General features: G+C 38.7%; 1 protein-coding gene and 1 pseudogene across 2 annotated transcripts in view; both read right to left on the bottom strand.

Moving 5' to 3' along the window:
* C10H14orf37 (chromosome 10 C14orf37 homolog) overlaps positions 1–19,575 on the bottom strand; it is a 141,869-nt gene that overhangs the window by 98,787 nt on the left and 23,507 nt on the right. The window lies entirely within an intron of this gene.
* Positions 4,257–11,614, bottom strand: LOC102172546 (annotated as a pseudogene).

The following is a 19,575-nucleotide window of genomic DNA, read 5'->3' as shown; positions in this document are numbered from 1 at the left end:
ACTTTTAGTTGTAAGATGAATAAAGTTTGAGGACCTAATGTATAATATGGTCACTACAGCTGATAACACCATATTGTACAACTGAAATTTGCTATGAGAAGAGAACTTAAAATGTTCTCACCAAAAATTAAAAAGATAAATATGTGAGATGATGAATGTGTTAATTAATCTGATGGTGGAAATTCTTTCACAATGTAGGTATGTATCAAATCACCATGGTGTACACATTAAACATCCTACAGTTTGTCAGTTATACATCAATAAAGCTGTCGGAGGAGGAACAGAGATATAAAAATAATGAAAGGGACCTCAAAAGTCATCTTCCTCCATCCTTTTGTATCCTGAAAAGATAGCTGCATCTATGCAAATCTAGGCCATCTATGAGGTCACACAGAGTTGGACATGACTGAAGCGACTTAGCAGCAGCAGCAGGCCACAGTTGCTCCCTTCACAATGCACTTTAAGGGCCTTGCTTAAGTCAACGCATCTCCATCTCTCCCGTACTCACCCACCCTGGTAAAGTCTTCCTTCTCCTCCCTCACCTGAAATGCCTGACATGAGACATCTAACTCCAAGTCAGACGATAAAACCGAGGAGCACTTTCTTCAGAAACACCAGATTGAGTAGTATACAATTTTTACACCATCAGAAAAGGAAGGGCCCTGATTGATGTGCAGGATGAAAGAGAAAAGTCTTCTTTTACCACCAACCCTGACCTTCAACACAAAGAAGTTTATAAGGTTTCACTTTTAATATCTGAGTATATTTGAGGACATAGTGATAGGAAAGAAAGTGTCAGAGACTGTGTAGAGAAAAGAAGAGGAATACAAGCCTTACAGAGTGAGAGTCCTCCTTCAGTTCAGTTCAGCTGTTCAGTCATGTCTGACTCTTTGTGACCCCATGGACTGCAGCACACCAGGCCTCCCTGTCCATCACCAACTCCCGGATTTACTCAAACTCATGTCCACTGAGTCGGTGGTGCCACCCAACCATCTCATCCTGTTGTCCCCTTCTCCTCCCACCTTCAATCTTTCCAGCACCGGGGTCTTTTCAAATGAGTCAGCTCTATGATCATGTGGCCAAAGAATTAGAGTTTCAGCTTCAACATCAGTCCATCCAATGAATATTCAGAATTGATTTCCTTTAGAATGAACTAGATCTCCACTGGAGAAGGGAACGGCAAACCACTTCAGCATTCTTGCCTTGAGAACCCATGGACCATATGAACAGAATGAGTTCTCCTTCAGTCTAGCCTTATTGCCTCATTATTGATTTCTGCCAGGGAATTTTCTTATTTTTAGAAGGTTACGATCATTCTGTAGCTGTTAAATATCTTTAATAGTATATCATCTGTACCCTGCCACAATTTTCAGTGGACCGTTGACTACTATTACAGATCAGTAACAGAAAGGTATGATCACCTTTCTAATATTAGCAAAATAATATATTTTATAGCAGCTTGACCCCAAAAGGTGTGAAACTATTGCAGAAAGGAAGGATAATCTTGTCCTCTGTTGTATCACCAAAGACTAACCCAGCACCTGGCAAAAGTCACGACTCAATATTTGTTGGATGGATGGATGGATGGCCGAATGCACAGTCAGGGAACTAGATCTATGCTTTTAACAACTGGCTGGATCTAAGGAAACACGGAGTAACATTTAATAAGCAATGGGTAACACATTCCTCAGAGTAATCCTGCAATAAGCACAAAGGCAACATATCAAATGGACAGGTACAAAATAACCCAGACTTGTATGCATTTATCTTTCGCTCATAAAAACTGAAGAAAAACTCATCTGTATTTAGCCAGTCTTTCAATAGATGCATCCAAGAGAAATAATGATGTCATGAACACTTCTGAAAACAAAGGACAACAAAGTGAAATAAGCATTCAGCAAACTGTGCTAGAAACAATAACAAAATCTCTGATTTAAAGAACTGAATTTTTAAATGAAGAACTCATTCAAATAACACTATCAGGTTATATGGTAACAGCTATAGGGTAATGCTTTCTGGATTCTGTAATTTTTTTAAAATAAACCCCCAATTTTATTTTCATTTATCTGAATCCCAAAGAAGCATGTGGATCAACATAAAACACACACGCACAATTATTCTACCTAAAGGTAGGACCAAAAACGCAAAAAAAAAAAAAGAATCTGCAGAAAGAAGCATTGCTCAGGGCTTCCCTAGTGTCTCACTGGTAAAGAACCTGCCTGCCAGTGTAGGAGACGCAGGTTCAATCCCTGGTCTGGGAAGATCCCCCAAGCCATGGAGCAGCTAAATGAGCCACCACTATTGATCTAGAGTCCAGGAGCCACAAGTACTGAAGTCTGCGAGCCCTAGAGCCCATGCTCCACAAGAGAAGCCACTGCAGTGAGAAGCCTGTGCCGGCGTTATCCTCCAAATGTACACACTTGACTATGCAGAGCAAGTCTTATCAATTCTGTATTACTTACAGACTACTTTACTGGTGATAGACTGCCTTGGGTGTTCAAATATCACAGCAGAGCCTCAAACGAGTTTGTGAAACCCCAAATTTTTGACTCTCTAGGTCAGGCCTCTTTTTTTTATTTATTGCAAACATTTCTACCTCTGGTTACCAAAACTAAAAGTTTTCACTCCTTTCAGGGCCAGGGCCATGATTCCCCCAACAAATTCAATAGAAGATATTGGAGAAAGTTTGTCTTGTGGTCCTGGCCTGAGTAACCTGATTCTACTGCAAAGTCCAGTTGCCATTTAATAAGCAGTTCCCACCAAAGATGCTCCATTTCTCATCACAGTTTAGACAATTTTACAGCTCTAGAAGACAGAGACATAGCTAGCATTTCCAGAGTACTACTGACAAGTCCAAGGGAACCCTTGGTTGAGAATTTGTCATCCCAATAATAGGAGTAGGAAGAACCCCACCAGTAACACTTGTTCCCCAACATGACCTGGCTATCCTTGACTTACAGTAAGAATAGGCTCCTACCTGAACTTTCTGTCTCTTTGGAATTGTTGTTGTTTATTTTTCAGTTGCTAAGTCACATCCAACTCTTTGCAACCCCATGGACTGCAACACACCAGGCTTCCCTGTTCTTCATTATCTCCCAGAGTCTGCTCAAATTCATGTTCATTGAGTTGGTGATCCTATCTAACTGTCTCATCCTGTCATCCTTTTCTCCTTTTGCCTTCAATCTTTCCCAGGATCAAGGTCTTTTCCAATGAGTTGGCTCCTCGCATTTGGTAGCCAAAGTTGGGAATATCCCCTGGAGAAGGGAATGGCAACCCACTCCAGTATTCTTGCCTGGAGAATTTCATGGACAGAGGAGCCTGGTGGGTTACAATCCATGGGGTCACAAAGAGTATCAGAGACAACTGAGCGACTAAAACTCTTTGGAACAGCAGTGATTAATCCGAATCCTTATCTTTTGCCTATTTATTCATTAGGTTTAAGAGTCAAACTTCTCTTTCTCTTTACAAAGTTTCAAATCAAAACTAAGCCACATAAATTAGGGCACGTGAAGATGAAGGATACAGTGAAAAGAAACAGGGTGAATTCTCTGGGTGGAAGCTAAGCATATATGAGTCTTTCTCCCATTTCCCCTATAAAAGGAATGGCTCTGACAGCTCCCAGTGCCAGACTTTTAAAAGAAGAAATGTTTGTTGCCTTGTGTTTCCCTGGGAGCCCCTATACAATATAATCAAAAGCCACTGTAGCAGAATGGTTTCCACACATAAAGAGCAAATAAAGCACTAGGGATGGTACTGCTTTAATTTTCCATTTTATTTTTACTTTCCAATTTATTTATTTAGTCTTACATTCCTTTACTATATAGATGCAAAATCTGTTTTATGTATAATACTTGTACATAAATACTTGTACAATACTTATTATTTGGTCCTACCAAATAATCTTATCAAGGCATTCTACTGGTAATCTTCCCCCAAAAGATTCAGGTAAAATTAGATATTGTGCACTTCACGACTACCCAAATCAACAGAGACTTCACTATTGATTTCAGTTTTGGGGTCATACACACAAATCTAAATGGACACACGTGAGGTTAAGGCAATGAAAGTGAGCTGCAAGAAACCAGAGGGTTCAGAACAACCAGGCTGTGTATTTTGCTTGAGTTAGAGTCACAAGGTGAGCATCCAGTGTACGAAACTCAGAGCTCATTTACTGCAGCGGGAGGGCTTCTGAACACCTGTGTGTGCACGACTCGGGGGCTGGCAGCCTGTGGGACCTTCAAGGCATCACCGGGGGCTCATTTCTTCCTGGCCTCTTCTGTCTGGGGTTCTGTTTTCTGTTCGTAATCAGGCAGGGTGGCCTTGGCGCCTTCAGCCAGCATGGAGCAGTGCAGTGTCACAGGCGGCAGGCACAGCTCCTTGGCGAGATCTGTGTTTTTGATGGTCAAGCCTCCCTCCACCGTCTTCCCCTTTACCTATTCGGTGGCTAACAAGCTGGAGGCAATGGCAGAACCACAGCCAGATGTTTCAGACCTGGTGTCCACGATCTTCCCCTTTTCGTCCACTTGAACCTGTGATTTCATGACATCACTACACGCTGAAGCCCCCACCAATCCAGTCCCGACATTTTTAGATGTCTTGTCAAGGGACCCCACGTTTCAGGGATTTTCATAATGATCAACAACTGTCTTGTGATACAGCCGAGCGGGAGCTGACAGCTCCCAGGCAGGCAGGCGTGGGGCCGGGAGCAGCAGGGCCAACGCCGCCCGCCTCAGGTGGCCCTCCAGCCACCGCTGCCTTGCAGGCTTGCACCTGCCTCCAATTTATTTTTAATTTGGGCATCAAACTGGGTGTAAAACTTAAACATCAGAAAAGAAAATGAATCTCCTTTTAAGGAGTTGAAGCAATTCTCCAGCAGATGGCTCCCTGGGATTGGAAGGGGTTGAAGAACCCCAGAAACTACTGAAATCATGACCACAAAATTCGGCAGCTCACAATTAAGCTGACTTAGACATAATAGAATTTCATTACATTTCTTAAAACTTAAGCATTTCTGCCGTTTTCACATTTTTATCACGTAATATTAGATATATGCAAGAGAATATAGATCATATTTATGCTGTTAAGCTTAATAAGTGAAAAAACCTGGAGTATTACTAATACTGTGGCATCTATTTGCATATTCCTCTATCATCTTAACCACCTACTTCCCCTAAATGTCATAAAAAATTACTGAATGATGAATTACTTTGCCATACACCTGTAAATCAATTATACTTCAATTTTTAAAAATGTTTTGGAAAAACAGCAAGAAGCACGTAATGGAGAAAAAAATTACTGAATGCTTTACTTCAGGATCTCTTTTTCCACTCAAAATTATGATTTTAAGTTTCACACATCTAACAAAATACCAGTTTGTAAATTTCACCAATTTATGGTATTCCATTTTGCAAGCATGTCACTATTTATTGGAGAAGGAAATGGTAACCCACTCCAGTATTCTTGCCTAGAGAATCCTGTGGATAGAGGAGCCTGGTGGGCTGCTGTCCATAGGGTCGCAGAGAGTTGGACACAACTGAAGCGACTTAGCTTGCATGCATGCATGCATTGGAGAAGGAAATGGCAACCCACTCCAGTATTCTTGCCTGGAGAATCCCAGGGACAGAAGAGCCTGGTGGGCTGCCATCTATGGGGTCACAGAGTCGGACACAACTGAAGCGACTTAGCACTATTTATTTAGCCTTGTGTGAATAAACTTTTGAGTTATTTAGTTGTTGCCAATTTTTTGCTGTTATGTATAGTACTGTTATGAACATTCATATATGATCTCTAATAGATCTATTCAAAGGGGTTTCCTTAGGGCATGTTCCTAAAAGTACACTTGCTCGGTCAAAGGAATAGAAGTGTTCAACATTCTAAATAATGTCTCGATATACTTCCTTAGCTCCACATCCTCACCAACCTTTGTTATTGTCACACTTTTTTTTTTTCAATCCAGTGTATATAAAATGGTATGTCACTGTAGAGGTAATTTGCATTTTTGTAATTAAATTATTTCTGAGGTTGTATATTTGATCATAAGTTTGTGTATCTCTGCCTAATCATGTTTGCTCCTTCTTCTTTTGGGTTGTCTGTCACTTCCCTATTGATTTTTTGGAGTTCTCACTATTCTAGACACAATCCTTTATCAGTTACATGTATTATAAAATTATATGTATTTCAAACACCTACCCTAGTTTTTTGTTGTTGTTTTGGCCATGTGGCTTGTGGGATCTTAGTTCCTCCACCAGAGACTGAACCCATACCCACAGCAGTGAAAGACCAGCGCCTTAACCATCGGACCACCAGGGAATTTCCAACCTTCCCCAGTTTTAGAAGTTGTACATTCACTGCCTTTCTAGTTAACTTCTTATAAGAGTTTTCAGTTTCAGCTGAATTTATCAACATTTTCCTTGTGGTGAGCAATTTTTATGTCATGACTTCAAAAAAATCCTTCTGTATCATTAGTGCAGTGAGATATTCTATAATTTTTCTCAAGTTTTTGAATTTCATGTTTCACATCAGTTTTAGACCATATGGAATCAGTTTCTGTATATCAGGTTATATTCACTCTGATTTAATATTTTCTATATGGACAACCAATTGTCCCAGAACTTTTATGGGGAAAAAATAAATGCTTTCCCCACTGCTCTATAAAACCATCTCTCTCCTACATCAAGAACCCCTATAGAACTGTGTCTGTTTCAATGCTCTCTATTCTGTTCCACTAGTTATTTTAATTATCCTTGTCCATGACCATGTTGCCTAAATATATAAAGATATAGTAAGAGTTTTATAAGTCCTAATATCTGAGAGCAAGTGTCCCTCTCCTTTAATCCTTTTCATTTGCAGTGCACTGACTGGCAATTATTTCCTGAACTCTTGTTCTTCCATACAAATTTTACAAAATCTTAGTCAAGCCGTCATGGATCAGTGAAATGGAAAAGTAAAATAATGAAATCTTATTTTTTTTATTACTTCATTCTTTCTATTTTCTTTGCGGTTCTTTTGTTTTTATAGCTTAAGGTGGAGGCTGCCTGGGACATTAATTCTCAGACTTTCTTCTTTTCTAATAGAAACTTTAAAGGCTAAACGTGCTATGCGAAATCATTTCAGTTGTGTCTGACTCTTTGCGACCCCGTGGTCTGTAGCCTGCCAGGCTCCTCCGTCCATGGGATTCTGCAGGCAAGAATACTGGAGTGCAGGACTTCCCTGATGGTCCAGTGGCAAAGACACTGCAAGGGGCCTGTGTTCAATCGCTGGCCAGGGAACTAGATCCCACATGCCACAATTAAGAGAACACATTCCACAAGTAAGACTCAGGGCAGCCAAATAAATACATAGATTAAAAAAAAAAAATACTGGAGTGGGTTGCCATTTCCTACTCCATAAACGCTATTTCCCTTTAAATACCCATTTATCTTCATCTTACAAGTTTTGAAAGAATATTTCACTAGGATTCATTTTTAATTACTCTTGTTTTATACTATGGGCTTCCCTGGTAGCTCAGAGGGTAAAGCATCTGCCTGCAATGCGGGAGACCCAGGTTCAATCCCTGGGTCGGGAAGATCCCCTAGAGAAGGCAATGGCAACCCACTCCAGCTCTCTTGCTTGGAAAATCCCATGGACAGAGGAGCCTGGCAGGCTATAGTCCATAGGGTTGCAAAATGATACATAAATTATTTAGAAGTATTTTTTTTAATTTTCAAAGGTATGGGACAATTTATCTTTTTATTTTAAATGTCTAAATTGACCAGACATCAGAGAATTGGCCTGCATGGTATCAATTCTTGAAATTTGTCAAGATGGTTTTATGGTCTAGCACATGATCAGTTTGTGTAAATATTTACTGTGTGCTTTAAGGTATTGTGCATTCTCTAATAGTTTGGTACAGTATTTTTTTATGTCATGCATTTTGTCTTAAATTTTATTTTGTTCGAAAACTTTAGCAAATTGAAACCAAGACATTAAAAGGATGATACAGTTGGGCTTATCCCTAAAATACAAAGTTGTCTTAGCATTCAAAAATCAATCAGTACAACTCAGCATATTAACAGAAAAACCTTATCATCATCTCAATAAGTACAGAAACACAGATTCAGAAAAAGCACTTGATAAAATCCAATATCCATTAATGACCAAAAACAAACAAACAAACAAAAACAGAAGTCTCAGCAAACTAGGAAAAGGCAGAAACTTTCTCAACCTGATAAAAGACATCTATAAAAATCCCACAGCTAACTGTGATTGCAGCAATGAAATTAAAAGACACTTACTCCTTGGAAGGAAAGCTATAACCAACCTAGATAGCATATTGAAAAGCAGAGACATTACTTTGCCAACAAAGGTTCGTCTAGTCAAGGCTATGGTTTTTCCAGTGGTCATGTATGGATGTGAGAGTTGGACTGGGAAGAAGGCTGAGTGCCGAAGAATTGATGCTTTTGAACTGTGGTGTTGAAGGAGACTCTTGAGAGTCCCTTGGACTGCAAGGAGATCCAACCAGTCCATTCTAAAGGAGACCAGTCCTAGGTGTTCTTTGGAAGGACTGATGCTAAAGCTGAAACTCCAATACTTTTTGGCTACCTCATGCGAAGAGCTGACTCATTGGAAAAGACTCTGATGCTGGGAGGGATTGGGAGCAGGAGGAGAAGGGGACAACAGAGGATAAGATGGCATCACCGACTTGATGGACATCAGTTTGGGTGAACTCCAGAAGTTGGTGATGGACAGGGAGGCCTGGCGTGCTGCAATTCATGGGGTCACAAAGAGTCCGACACGACTAAGCGACTGAACTAAACTGAACACCATATTTAGTTCCCTTGTATTTATTGTCATTATTGACATATTTGAATTTGTTCCTCTATGTGTCCCACTTTTTCGGTGCTTTTCCCTCTTGTTGTCTCATTTGCTGTCTCTTGGTACTACGCTGTTTGTAATATCTTTAAACTGATCTTCCTATTCACTAACTCTCTTATTGCATATTTAACCATTTAATTATCAAGAGTTTCCCCCCAACAATTTTATTTTTATTTCTAAGTGCTTTATTTGTTCTTTAAAAAAAATCTGCTGGGTCATTTTTGTCAGTTTCTTATTATTGACAATTTTTGTGATTTCATCTTTTCTTTCTTTTAATCTTTTTATACATGGTTATTTCATACTCTATTCTGATCATTTTAGTACCTCAGGTCCTGGATAAGGAGTAGGTCAATCAATTAATTCACTGTTCTGCTGACTCTTAGTCATGGCTGTTTGTTTCCTTGACAGTTTATTGATCTTTTATTATGAGACTACATTTGCTTGATTTTAATCTGTGGGGAAATCATGCATTTCAACTGGGCATGGAGATTTACCTCTGCTTCTGTAGGGATGCAGGCTGTGACACAAACCTGGAACTGCTTTATTCCCCTCTTAAAGACACAGCCTTAATGTGGGAATTTCAGCCTGGGTTCCTCTTCCTGCTACAAGTCCAGTGTTGACTCCTGGTATTACTATTGTCCTCGAGTGCCTTTCCCTTTCTGATTTGCTTACTCCTTACAGCTCACTTGCTAGGTTTCAGCTCACTTTGGGATGGATTGAGCTAAAAAGTACAATCCTTGAAGATTTTTTCTGACTGCAATGTCATTAATGTACTAAAGTGTGTGTTTTATGCAAGACCTAGTCATTTTGCTATGGCTGGGTCTGTCAGAGTCTTCATCAGAAACTGAAATCCAAAGAGTGAGTTTCCAAAAGTATCCATATCATCTACATTTAAAGTAGGTCTAGTAAGTTAAATGAGAGTTTACTGGCTTTTCAAACACCACTTTCAAATTCCAGATTTCACTCATAAGAGCATCTGTAATTTGCAGTGCATTTTAAAATTAGATAAAATCTCAAATGTTATTGCTTATTAAACATTCTGCTTTAAATGTTTCTGTTAATTGCTTTAATTCTCTCTTTTTAAATTCCCCTCACAGTGATTTTTTTAAATCTCCCATATTAATCTATACAAATTTCTTGAAAACATTTTATTAAAGTTCAAACTTTCCATTAACTCTGTAATAGTGAACATAATCATTAGTAATTTCCTCCATTCTAACTTTCACAATATTTAAAAGGTACATACATGAAAAAATTTTATATCTTGTTTGAGACAAGATAATTTGTGCACTTCAAACACCTCCTTGATAGATATTCTGGATTCAACCCATATTTCATAAAGATGTCTAAATATTTTCTTATTTAATTTAACATTACTTTCTTTAGAGGATTCTGCTCTTGATAATGTCATCTCCTATATCTGGCTAGCAAGCCAAAAAGATCAGTCTACATAACTAACCTCACATTTTCTGGTCAGTACATAAACCCTTTTCAGCCTTGACCCCATATAATTGGTGTTCTCTATTATCTTGTACAGATCCTGCCCCTAATTAAATTGAGTTATCTTAATAGAGCACTGAAACAAGTTATGTAAGTTCTTAAATCTAGCTTCTATTCATTAAACAACTCGCTTTGGATTCAGATGACAGACTCTTAAATATTTCCCTTTGGAAAGTGAGACTAGAGCAATATTGTTCTATCTATCAAGGGTGCTATAAAGAGAAACAAAGAAGCTTTAATATTATTGTATCTATAAATTCTGAGCCATCCAGAATAAAACCTTTCTCTGCAGTAATTTAGTAAAGAAATATTAAGCAAACATATACAATGGCACCCCACTCCGGTACTCTTGCCTGGAAAATCCCAGGGATGGAGGAGTCTGGTGGGCTGCAGTCCATGGGTTTGCTAAGAGTCAGACACGACTGAGCGACTTCACTTTCACTTTTCACTTTCCTGCATTGGAGAAGGAAATGGCAAGCCACTCTGGTGTTCTTGCCTAGAGAATCCCAGGGATGCGGGAACCTGGTGGGCTGCCGTCTGTGGGGTTGCACAGAGTCGGAAACGACTGAAGTGACTTAGCAGCAGCATACAAAACTTATGCATAATAATCCACATAGGAACTTGGCACAGGGATGGAAATCCACCTGCCAGCGTAGGTGACATGGGTGTGATCCCTGGTCCAGGAGGATTCCACAAGCAGCAGAGCACCTAAGCCCATGTGCCACAACTTCTGAGCCCACGTACTGCCACTGCTGAAGCCTGCACACTCTAGGGTTCATGAGCCACACTAATGAGTCCCTATGACGCTAATACTGAAGTTTGCACACCCTAGAGCCAGCAAGCCACAATTACTAAGTCCACATGCTACAACTAGTGAAGCCCATGCACCCAGAGCCTGGCTTCAAGAAGAAGCCACTAGAGGGACGGGAGGGGAGGGAGGGGAAAAAAAAAATGAAGCCACTGCGATGAGAAGCCTGTGCACCGCAAGAAAGAGTAGCTCCCGCTCTCTGCAACTAGAGAAAGCCCGCAAGCAACAGTGAAGACCTAGTGCAACCAAAAATTTTAAAAAATAAAAAATATTTTTAAAATAATAATCCACATACACTCAGAAGATAAATCATGGGTTGGTTAGGTTGATTATTAATTTTGCAAAAATATCTATGAAAGTAGATTTCCCTTCAAACTTTAAAACATGACTTAACTAATTCAAAATGAGGTTTACAAATTAATTAGTAGAAATGTGTTTATCATACCTGTGCATATTGACCTTCTTAAAACCAGAGATTCTGTCTTACTCTTCTTTGTGTCCTACCCACAGGATCAAGCATTGTGCCTTGCACAAAATAAGCCCTCAACATATGGTGATTGAAAAAAATTGAACAGAACTCTAAATCATTATCTTCCTCTTTAAAATAATGCCTTCAAAGGACTACAATGTAATTTTTATTAATTTATATTATGCATACACTTCAAATGAATATGATATCAACTTTTTAAGGAAAATCCATCTACATGCTTTTGTCACCCCCAGGTGGCAAATGAGAGTGGCCCATGAGGGGAAATGATCTTTGAACAAATTAACTCCAATAACGTTTCTAGGTTCAGACAGTAAAGAATTCACCGGCAAAGCGGGAGACCTGGGTTCAATCCCTGAGTGGAGAAGATCCCCTGGAGGAGGGCAGGGTAACCCACTACAGTATTTTTGCCTAGAGAATCCCATGGACAGAGGAGCCTGGCGGGCTACAGTCCATGGGGTGGCAGAGTCGGACACACGACTGAGCGACTTTTTTTTTTTCACTTTTCTAGATCAGATCTCCCTCCTCTCCCCTTACCGTTTTTTCCCTCTCTTCCACTCTGGCTTCTCAAAGTGGTCTTAAAGAATCATTTAAGGGGCTTCCCTGGTGGTTCAGGTCCAGTTAAGAATCCGCCTTGCAATGCAGGGAATGCAGGCTCAATTCCTGGTCAAGGAACTAAGATCACACATGCCGCGGGGCAACTAAGCCCTCATGCCACAACTAGAGAGCCAGCACCCCACAACTATTGCACCCGAGCACTTTAGGGCCTGAGCACTGCACCAAGAAAGCCTAACTTCCACGAGAGGCCGTCACACCACAACGGAGACCCAGTACAGCCCAAATAATTATTTATTTTAGAAAAGAATCATTTATATTGAGTTCCCCTTACCTGAGTCCAGGTATCACTATAGATTTCAATAAGAGAAAATGAAATAATGTTCAACCCTACAATGGAATGCAACAAATCTAAGCAAATTCCTACTAGATTCCCAACAGAAGGTAGTTGGGAGTCACTGCTTCGTTCACATAGAAAATGCTCAACTTCAGATACAAAATAAGCACTGAATTTAAAACAACAACAACCAACAGAGTAAGTCAACTAGAAAGCATATTAAGCAAACAAGATAAGGGTCCTAAAACCATACACTCCATTGCCGATTATCACTTACCCAGCAACAGGTACCTACAGCCGTCGTGCACACGAGGCAGAAAGTTCTGACCCTGCCCTTAAAGAGGTTTGGAGAATTAAGTTAAGAGCACAAACTGATGATCAATGGCTGGGAAGACAGATTCACTTCGGGTATGCATAACAATAAAAAACGAAACAGCATAAGTTAAGTACTTGAGCTGATTTCTAGCACTTAAAAAATATCATAATATTTCATACAAAATTGGAATTTTCAGCTTATCTTGGAAAATATCTGAGATCTGGCACCACCAAACTTACATTCTCCTCCAGCAACAATTATAAGCAGAATCCACCTAGATCAGAGGAAGCACCTAGTAGAGGAGTATGCTCTCTACTAGAACACGTTCACCACTCTCTACTGTCCTAGGCATCTTCCTCTTTGTTCACTTACACTGTCTACCTGCCCCTAACCTGTTGGTTGCATAGAGAGGATATGAATATTTCATTATAATAATTAATACATAATATTACATAATCACAATACATAATTTTAATTGATAAATGATATAAAATGTTCAGATTTATTAAGCATTTACTCTATGTCATGTATGTATTTACTACATACAAGTTCTCATTTTGATCTCAAAAATAAGAGAGAGGAACACCAATATCTCTGCTTTACACAGATAGAAAAACTAAAGTCTAAAGAAATTACATAGTTTGATCAAGATCATGATCTTATTCATGATGAAACTAAAACTTAAACTCAGATACGTTCATTTGAGACCATTATCAGAATTAATTTTTTACTAGTCTGTATTATTCCTCAATGAAGGCTGTGTGGTCTGAGAAGCTTTATACAGAAGAGACATACAGATGACCAAAAAGCACATGAAGAGTTGCTCAACATCACTAATTATTAGGGAAATGCAAATCAAAACTACAATGACATGTCATCTCACACCAGGCAGAACAGCCATCATCAAAAAGTCTACAGACAATCAATACTGGAGAGGACATGAAGAAAAGGTAACCCTGTTGGTGGGAAAGTAAGCTGATGTGGCCACTACGGAAAACAATATGGAGGTTTCTTAAAAACCTAAAAATAGAGCTGCCATGTGATCCAGCAATCCCACACCAAGAGAAATCCATAATTCAAGAAGATACATGCAATAGCCAAGACATGGAAGCAACCTAAATGACTGTCAACAGATGAACGGATAAAGAAGACATGGTGCATACATACAGTGGAATATTACTCAGCCATAAAAAAGAATGAAATAACGCCGTTTGCAGCAGCATGGATGGACCCAGAGATTATCATACTAAAGGAAGCAAGTCAGAGAAAGACAAATGTCATATGATATCCCTTATACATGGAACCTAAAAAAATGCTACAGATGAAGCTACTTCCCAAACAGAAACAGACTCATAGGCTTAGAAAACAAATTTATGGTTACCAAAGGGGAAAGGTTGAGGGGAGAGATAATTAGGAGACTGAAATTGATATATACATACTACCATTTATAAAACAGTCAACAAGGACCTACTGTATATAGCACAGAGAACTCTACTCCATATTCTGTAATAACTTATATGAGAAAGAATCTAGAAAAGAATAGATACATGAATATGTGTAACTACATGACTTTGCTGTAAACCAGAAATTGACACAACATTGTAAATCAACTACACTCCAATATAAAATAAAAAGAAAGATAAGTTTAAGCTGAACAGGTTCTGTTGCTCCTTCCTGTCTTCTCTTCACTTCATAGCCTTCTGTTTATGGAGTAGCATCGTATTGAGTATTATTTGCTACAGGATATGACAGAATGACCCTATACAGGTGTATTTCTTGTATAGTGAGAACAGTGTGATATTGCCCATACATGAACCATGACATGCTTTTAAGAGAGATGGGATTTCCTCTAAAGAGTGGGATGCACATGGTGTCAATCATGATGGTTGTCTGGTTATCAACTGCCTAGGGATAGAAGGTGTCTCCTTCATCTTGGAAAGCAGGACAGATAATATTTACATGGAGTTGGGGATTCCCTACTTGGTGGTGGGCTCTGGAGGAAATCTGCATCTTTGTCTTGGCTCTTCCACATGGGGGCAGGGATGGGGAAGAGAGAATGAGAAGTTACCCTCTGAATAGGAAACAAGTCAAGAGGTATGAAGCCAGAAAGTGTAGCAAGGTGCCTGAAAAACTGTTCCAGAGCTTTGGGTACCAAATATTAAAAACCTTCTCAGAGCATGGAATGAGTCAAGGGCTGGGAGCCCTGGGAGCTCCTTAGCTAAGGCAAGATCAGAGAGAAATTTGTACCCTATAAGACTAATGCATTTTGTTTCTTTCATTTTCTTGGTTTATTTGCTTTGTGTTCCCTTAGGTTTGAGCTAAGTATTTCTACTAATTTTACTAATTAGCTACTAATTAGTAGAAATTAGCTAAATTTCTACTAATTTTAGCTGAAACAAGTGAGAGAGTTTTCATCTATGCTCGAGTTGGAGTATTAAAAGGAAAGAGGACGCAGAGAGCATGTGAAACAGATGCCTTGAGAAAACCCAGAGGGAGCAGTGAGGGGACCTCTGACCACCTGGAGAATCTCTTTCTCATGATAAAACCATGAAGACTCTTTATAATGTTTAAGTGTTTTGTTTGTGGGTGTGTGTGTTTGTTTTGGCCACACCATGCACTGTGCAGGATCTTAGTTCCCCAATGAAGGATCGAACCCACACTTCCTGGACTGCCAGGGAAGTCCCTCTTTACACCATTTTTGTAGAAGTTTCCACACAATGTTTTGTCTGGAGATGTTAAACAATTAAAAGAAGGAAGAATGGCTAAAAAGAGGAAAAGTAGGTAAATGTAGGCAGAATCAATGTAAATGTTTTAAGATAAATTTAATATTTCCAAGTGTGAACAATTTTTAAAAGCTTGTAAGGCCAGTAAAATCAATGCATTATATTTTCCTTGTAATCTTTTCCTTTAGGGATATGTATTCATTATAATAAGTAGTCTGATGCCAAAACAGGGTCATGGTTATGAATATAGCCTGATAAATGCAGTTGGTAATATGCTCGCATTATTTTATACATTGTTAAGGTTCATAATTATTCATACTCTGCTGCAATAAAATTCTCAATGATTATATCAGAAAAAGAATAGTTACATCTAGCCTCATACTGAAAAATCAGGCTTTTAAAAATACCTTGATTTTCTGCAAACATATAAAATGTCTTTGAAATCTCCACATCCCATTGTGCTTGGGATCCCAAGCTGCATGCTTGCTTCAACAACTGCAAAAACCACCATACATGGAAAGCCCTGCTTGGACCACTTCTCACAGGATTGTCAACCCTGGAGTATGAGCCCAGATGAAACACTCAAAACCAATCCTTTTGCCTAGAACTCTGAACAACCTACTCAGGACAAACCTGGCACTGTTTCCTACAAATCAGGTACTTTTTAGCCTGAGGCCGAGTACCTGGTTGCTGCCTCTAAAAACTATTTTTAAGAAATAATTCATCTCAATAATGGCAAAGTAGCTTTTGCATGGTGACATAACTAGGCTTATCATGGTGATAATTTTGAAATGTATAAAAATATCAAATCACTATGTTGTGTACCAGGAACTAACATAATGTTGTCAATTATACTTTAAAAACAAACCCATAGAAAAAGAGATCAGATTTGTGGTTATCAGAGGCAGGAGATAAAAGGAGGAAAAACTGAAGGAAGGCTGACAAAAGATACAAACTTCCAGTTATAGATAGGTAAGTACTAGGGATGTAATGAGCAACATAATTAATTGCATGGTATATATGTGGAGAAGGAAATGCAACCCACTCCAATATTCTTGCCTGGAGAATCCCACAGACACAAGAGCCTGGAGGAGCTACAATACATAGGATCACAAAGAGGCGGACATGATTGAAGCAACTTAGTACATGATATATATGAAAGTTTTTAAAAGAGTAAATCCCAAGAGTTCTCATCACAAGGATAAAAACATTTTCCTGTATTTTGTATCTACATAAGATGGTGGATGTTCACTAAATTTATTGTGGTAATCATTTCACAGTATATGTAAGTCAAGTCATCATCCTGTACACCTTAAATTTTCACAGTGCTGTATATCAGTTATATCCCAATAAAACTGGGAGAATAAAAAAGAAAAAATTCATTTAACCAGCAAGCTAAAATTATAGAAATATGCTTGATCATATACCCATAAAATAACTGAATGGTAATGTGGTATGTGTGATATATAAAGGACAATTCACCACCTCTTACAATGTTTTCCATACTTTTGGATCTCCTACCACTTACTTTTCTATAAACATCAAAAGAATGATGAAGCATATACATACACACACACACACACAAATACACACACAAACACATACACACACGACTCCCAAGCATAAATATCAATTTTGTATTTCTCTAAGGCAATGGCACCCCACTCCAGTACTCTTGCCTGGAAAATCCTATGGACGGAGGAGCCTGGTAGGCTGCAGTCCATGGGGTAGCTAAGAGTCGGATACGACTGAGCAACTTCACTTTCACTTTTCACTTTCATGCATTGGAGAAGGAAATGGCAACCCACTCAGTGTTCTTGCCTGGAGAATCCCAGGGATGAGGGAGCCTGGTGGGCTGCCGTCTATGGGGTCGCACAGAGTCGGACACGACTGAAGTGACTTAGCAGCAAGCTAGGGCTAAGTTCTCTCTCCTAACTTTCACAGTCCTTTCTCTATAATTGTTTTGTTGCTGTTGTTGTTTCGTTGCTTTTTGTTTGTTTATTTGGCTGCACCTGATCTTGGTTGCAGCAAGCAGGATTTTCCATGTTCATTGTAGCATGTGAGATATCTAGTTGCATGTAGGATGACCAGGGATCAAACTCGGGTCCCCTGCATTGGGAGTGCAGAGTCTTAGCCACTGAACCACCAGAGAAGCCCCTTGTAATTTTTTTTGTAATCCTTTCCCATCTTCTACCTTGTGTATCTGTTATTTATGTATTTATCATAACTCTTCTACTAAAATTTATACAAAGTCTACTTATTATTATCTGAATCATCAAATACTTAAGTATACACATAAATGAATGAACAAACAAAACCTCTGAATATATACAAAGCTACATCCTTTTGTCATCACGAACCATTATATGAAATTTCATAAGTGTTTAAGAATGAGTTTTACCAAGCAGTGTAACATTCTGGTGCTGAGCAACAAAAAAAAAAGGGAAGAATCAATTCTATAACAATGTTTACTTAATTGTGACTATATCAATAAATAAATGCCCTATGATAAGAAAGCATACCAAAAAACTTAAGAGTGAATATTAGCTATCTTTCTTCAACAGCAGAATGTATAGCAAAGTTTTATGGTAACATATCATAATATTGTGATTTTAACTATTTCTGAAATACCACTGGCTATGTGAACATTAAGAGCAGACATATGTTGACTAATCTGAGTGCTGAGTAATTTACTGTACTAGCTTACAGAGCACACAAGTACTTAAGAGCAGAGACCTACCATAAATGCCAGAGAATATATGATGACTTCAGGACAAGCCAACAAAGTGACTTACCATAACAGGTAATCAGTGATTGAAATTGCCTGTTACTGAGGCAAAATTAAATCCAAAGCATTTTCAAGGAGAGAAGCCAAAATTTGTACTCATTCTTAACATGATCAGAGGGAAAAGCAGTATGAACCTCCTTAACCTCATACTACAGTATCACAAGTAACAGTGGACAGTTCAAATTTACAACATTCCACTGGATCTTTAATATTAACCCACATAACAGCTCCCAACAATAAGTCACATAAACTTGGCTTCATAAACGTGGCCTTGAGATGAGATCTTTGACTCCTCTTGACTTTCTCATTCATCCATTCTAGCTGCCTTCTAAATTGAAAAGTTATTTGAGGATTGAGAAAATAATAAGAAAATATTCTCTGAAAAGAAGCGAATACTGGGAAGATCAAAAAAAAAAAAGATTTTGTGAATTAAAGTGCAGGTGAAGAGCAAACATTTCTCTCATAAAAATTATATGAGCTCTTAAGAATCCTCAATGGAGCTATTAAAGAAAAATATCTCTGAGGTTTCTCCACAATGCCACTTAAAGAATGCATTTCCCCATTCACTTCTGATTTACCAGTAAAAGAAAGAAACTAAGCATCTTGATTTCAGTACCAATTATGAGGTCCCCCACACTGCCAAAAGATATGTTATCTGAACAAAGGCATGCTTTTCAAACATGACTTTCTCCTGAAATTCTTTTGCTATTGAAATTCCTATGTTACTGTAGAGAGACTCCTAGGATGAGGCACAACTGAGAATTCCAGATAAGAAAGGAGAGATAATATCACTATCACTTCAGCAGAGGAAATTAAGAGGTGCCGCAAATATATACATATATATAGGAAATGCCCGCAGAGGAGTGTGGAAAAAACATCCATGAAATTAAACACATACACACACAGATGTGTACACACAACTATTCATGAAGAGAGGAAAATGGATTGTCACTGAAATAGATCAAAGAACAAGTGACAGAGCAATGACAGCTTTCTGCCCCATGCATGCTGCCTCGCTGGGCAAAGACGTCAGAAATACAATCTTTCAAAACCTAAATATAAGGACAGTCAAAATGGTCTTCGAAAAACAAGGGAAAAGCTGTCAGAAAGGAAAACTGAAGTTAAATGATATATTTGGTCTCATTTTTTAATCAAGATATTAAAAAATTAAACATGGTTTTCCTATTGGAACCTAGAATTAAAAACCT

The sequence above is a fragment of the Capra hircus genome, chromosome 10 (genome assembly GCF_001704415.2).
Source record: "Capra hircus breed San Clemente chromosome 10, ASM170441v1, whole genome shotgun sequence".
NCBI classification, from domain to species: domain Eukaryota; kingdom Metazoa; phylum Chordata; class Mammalia; order Artiodactyla; family Bovidae; genus Capra; species Capra hircus.
This window is presented reverse-complemented; position numbering and strand designations above follow the sequence as displayed.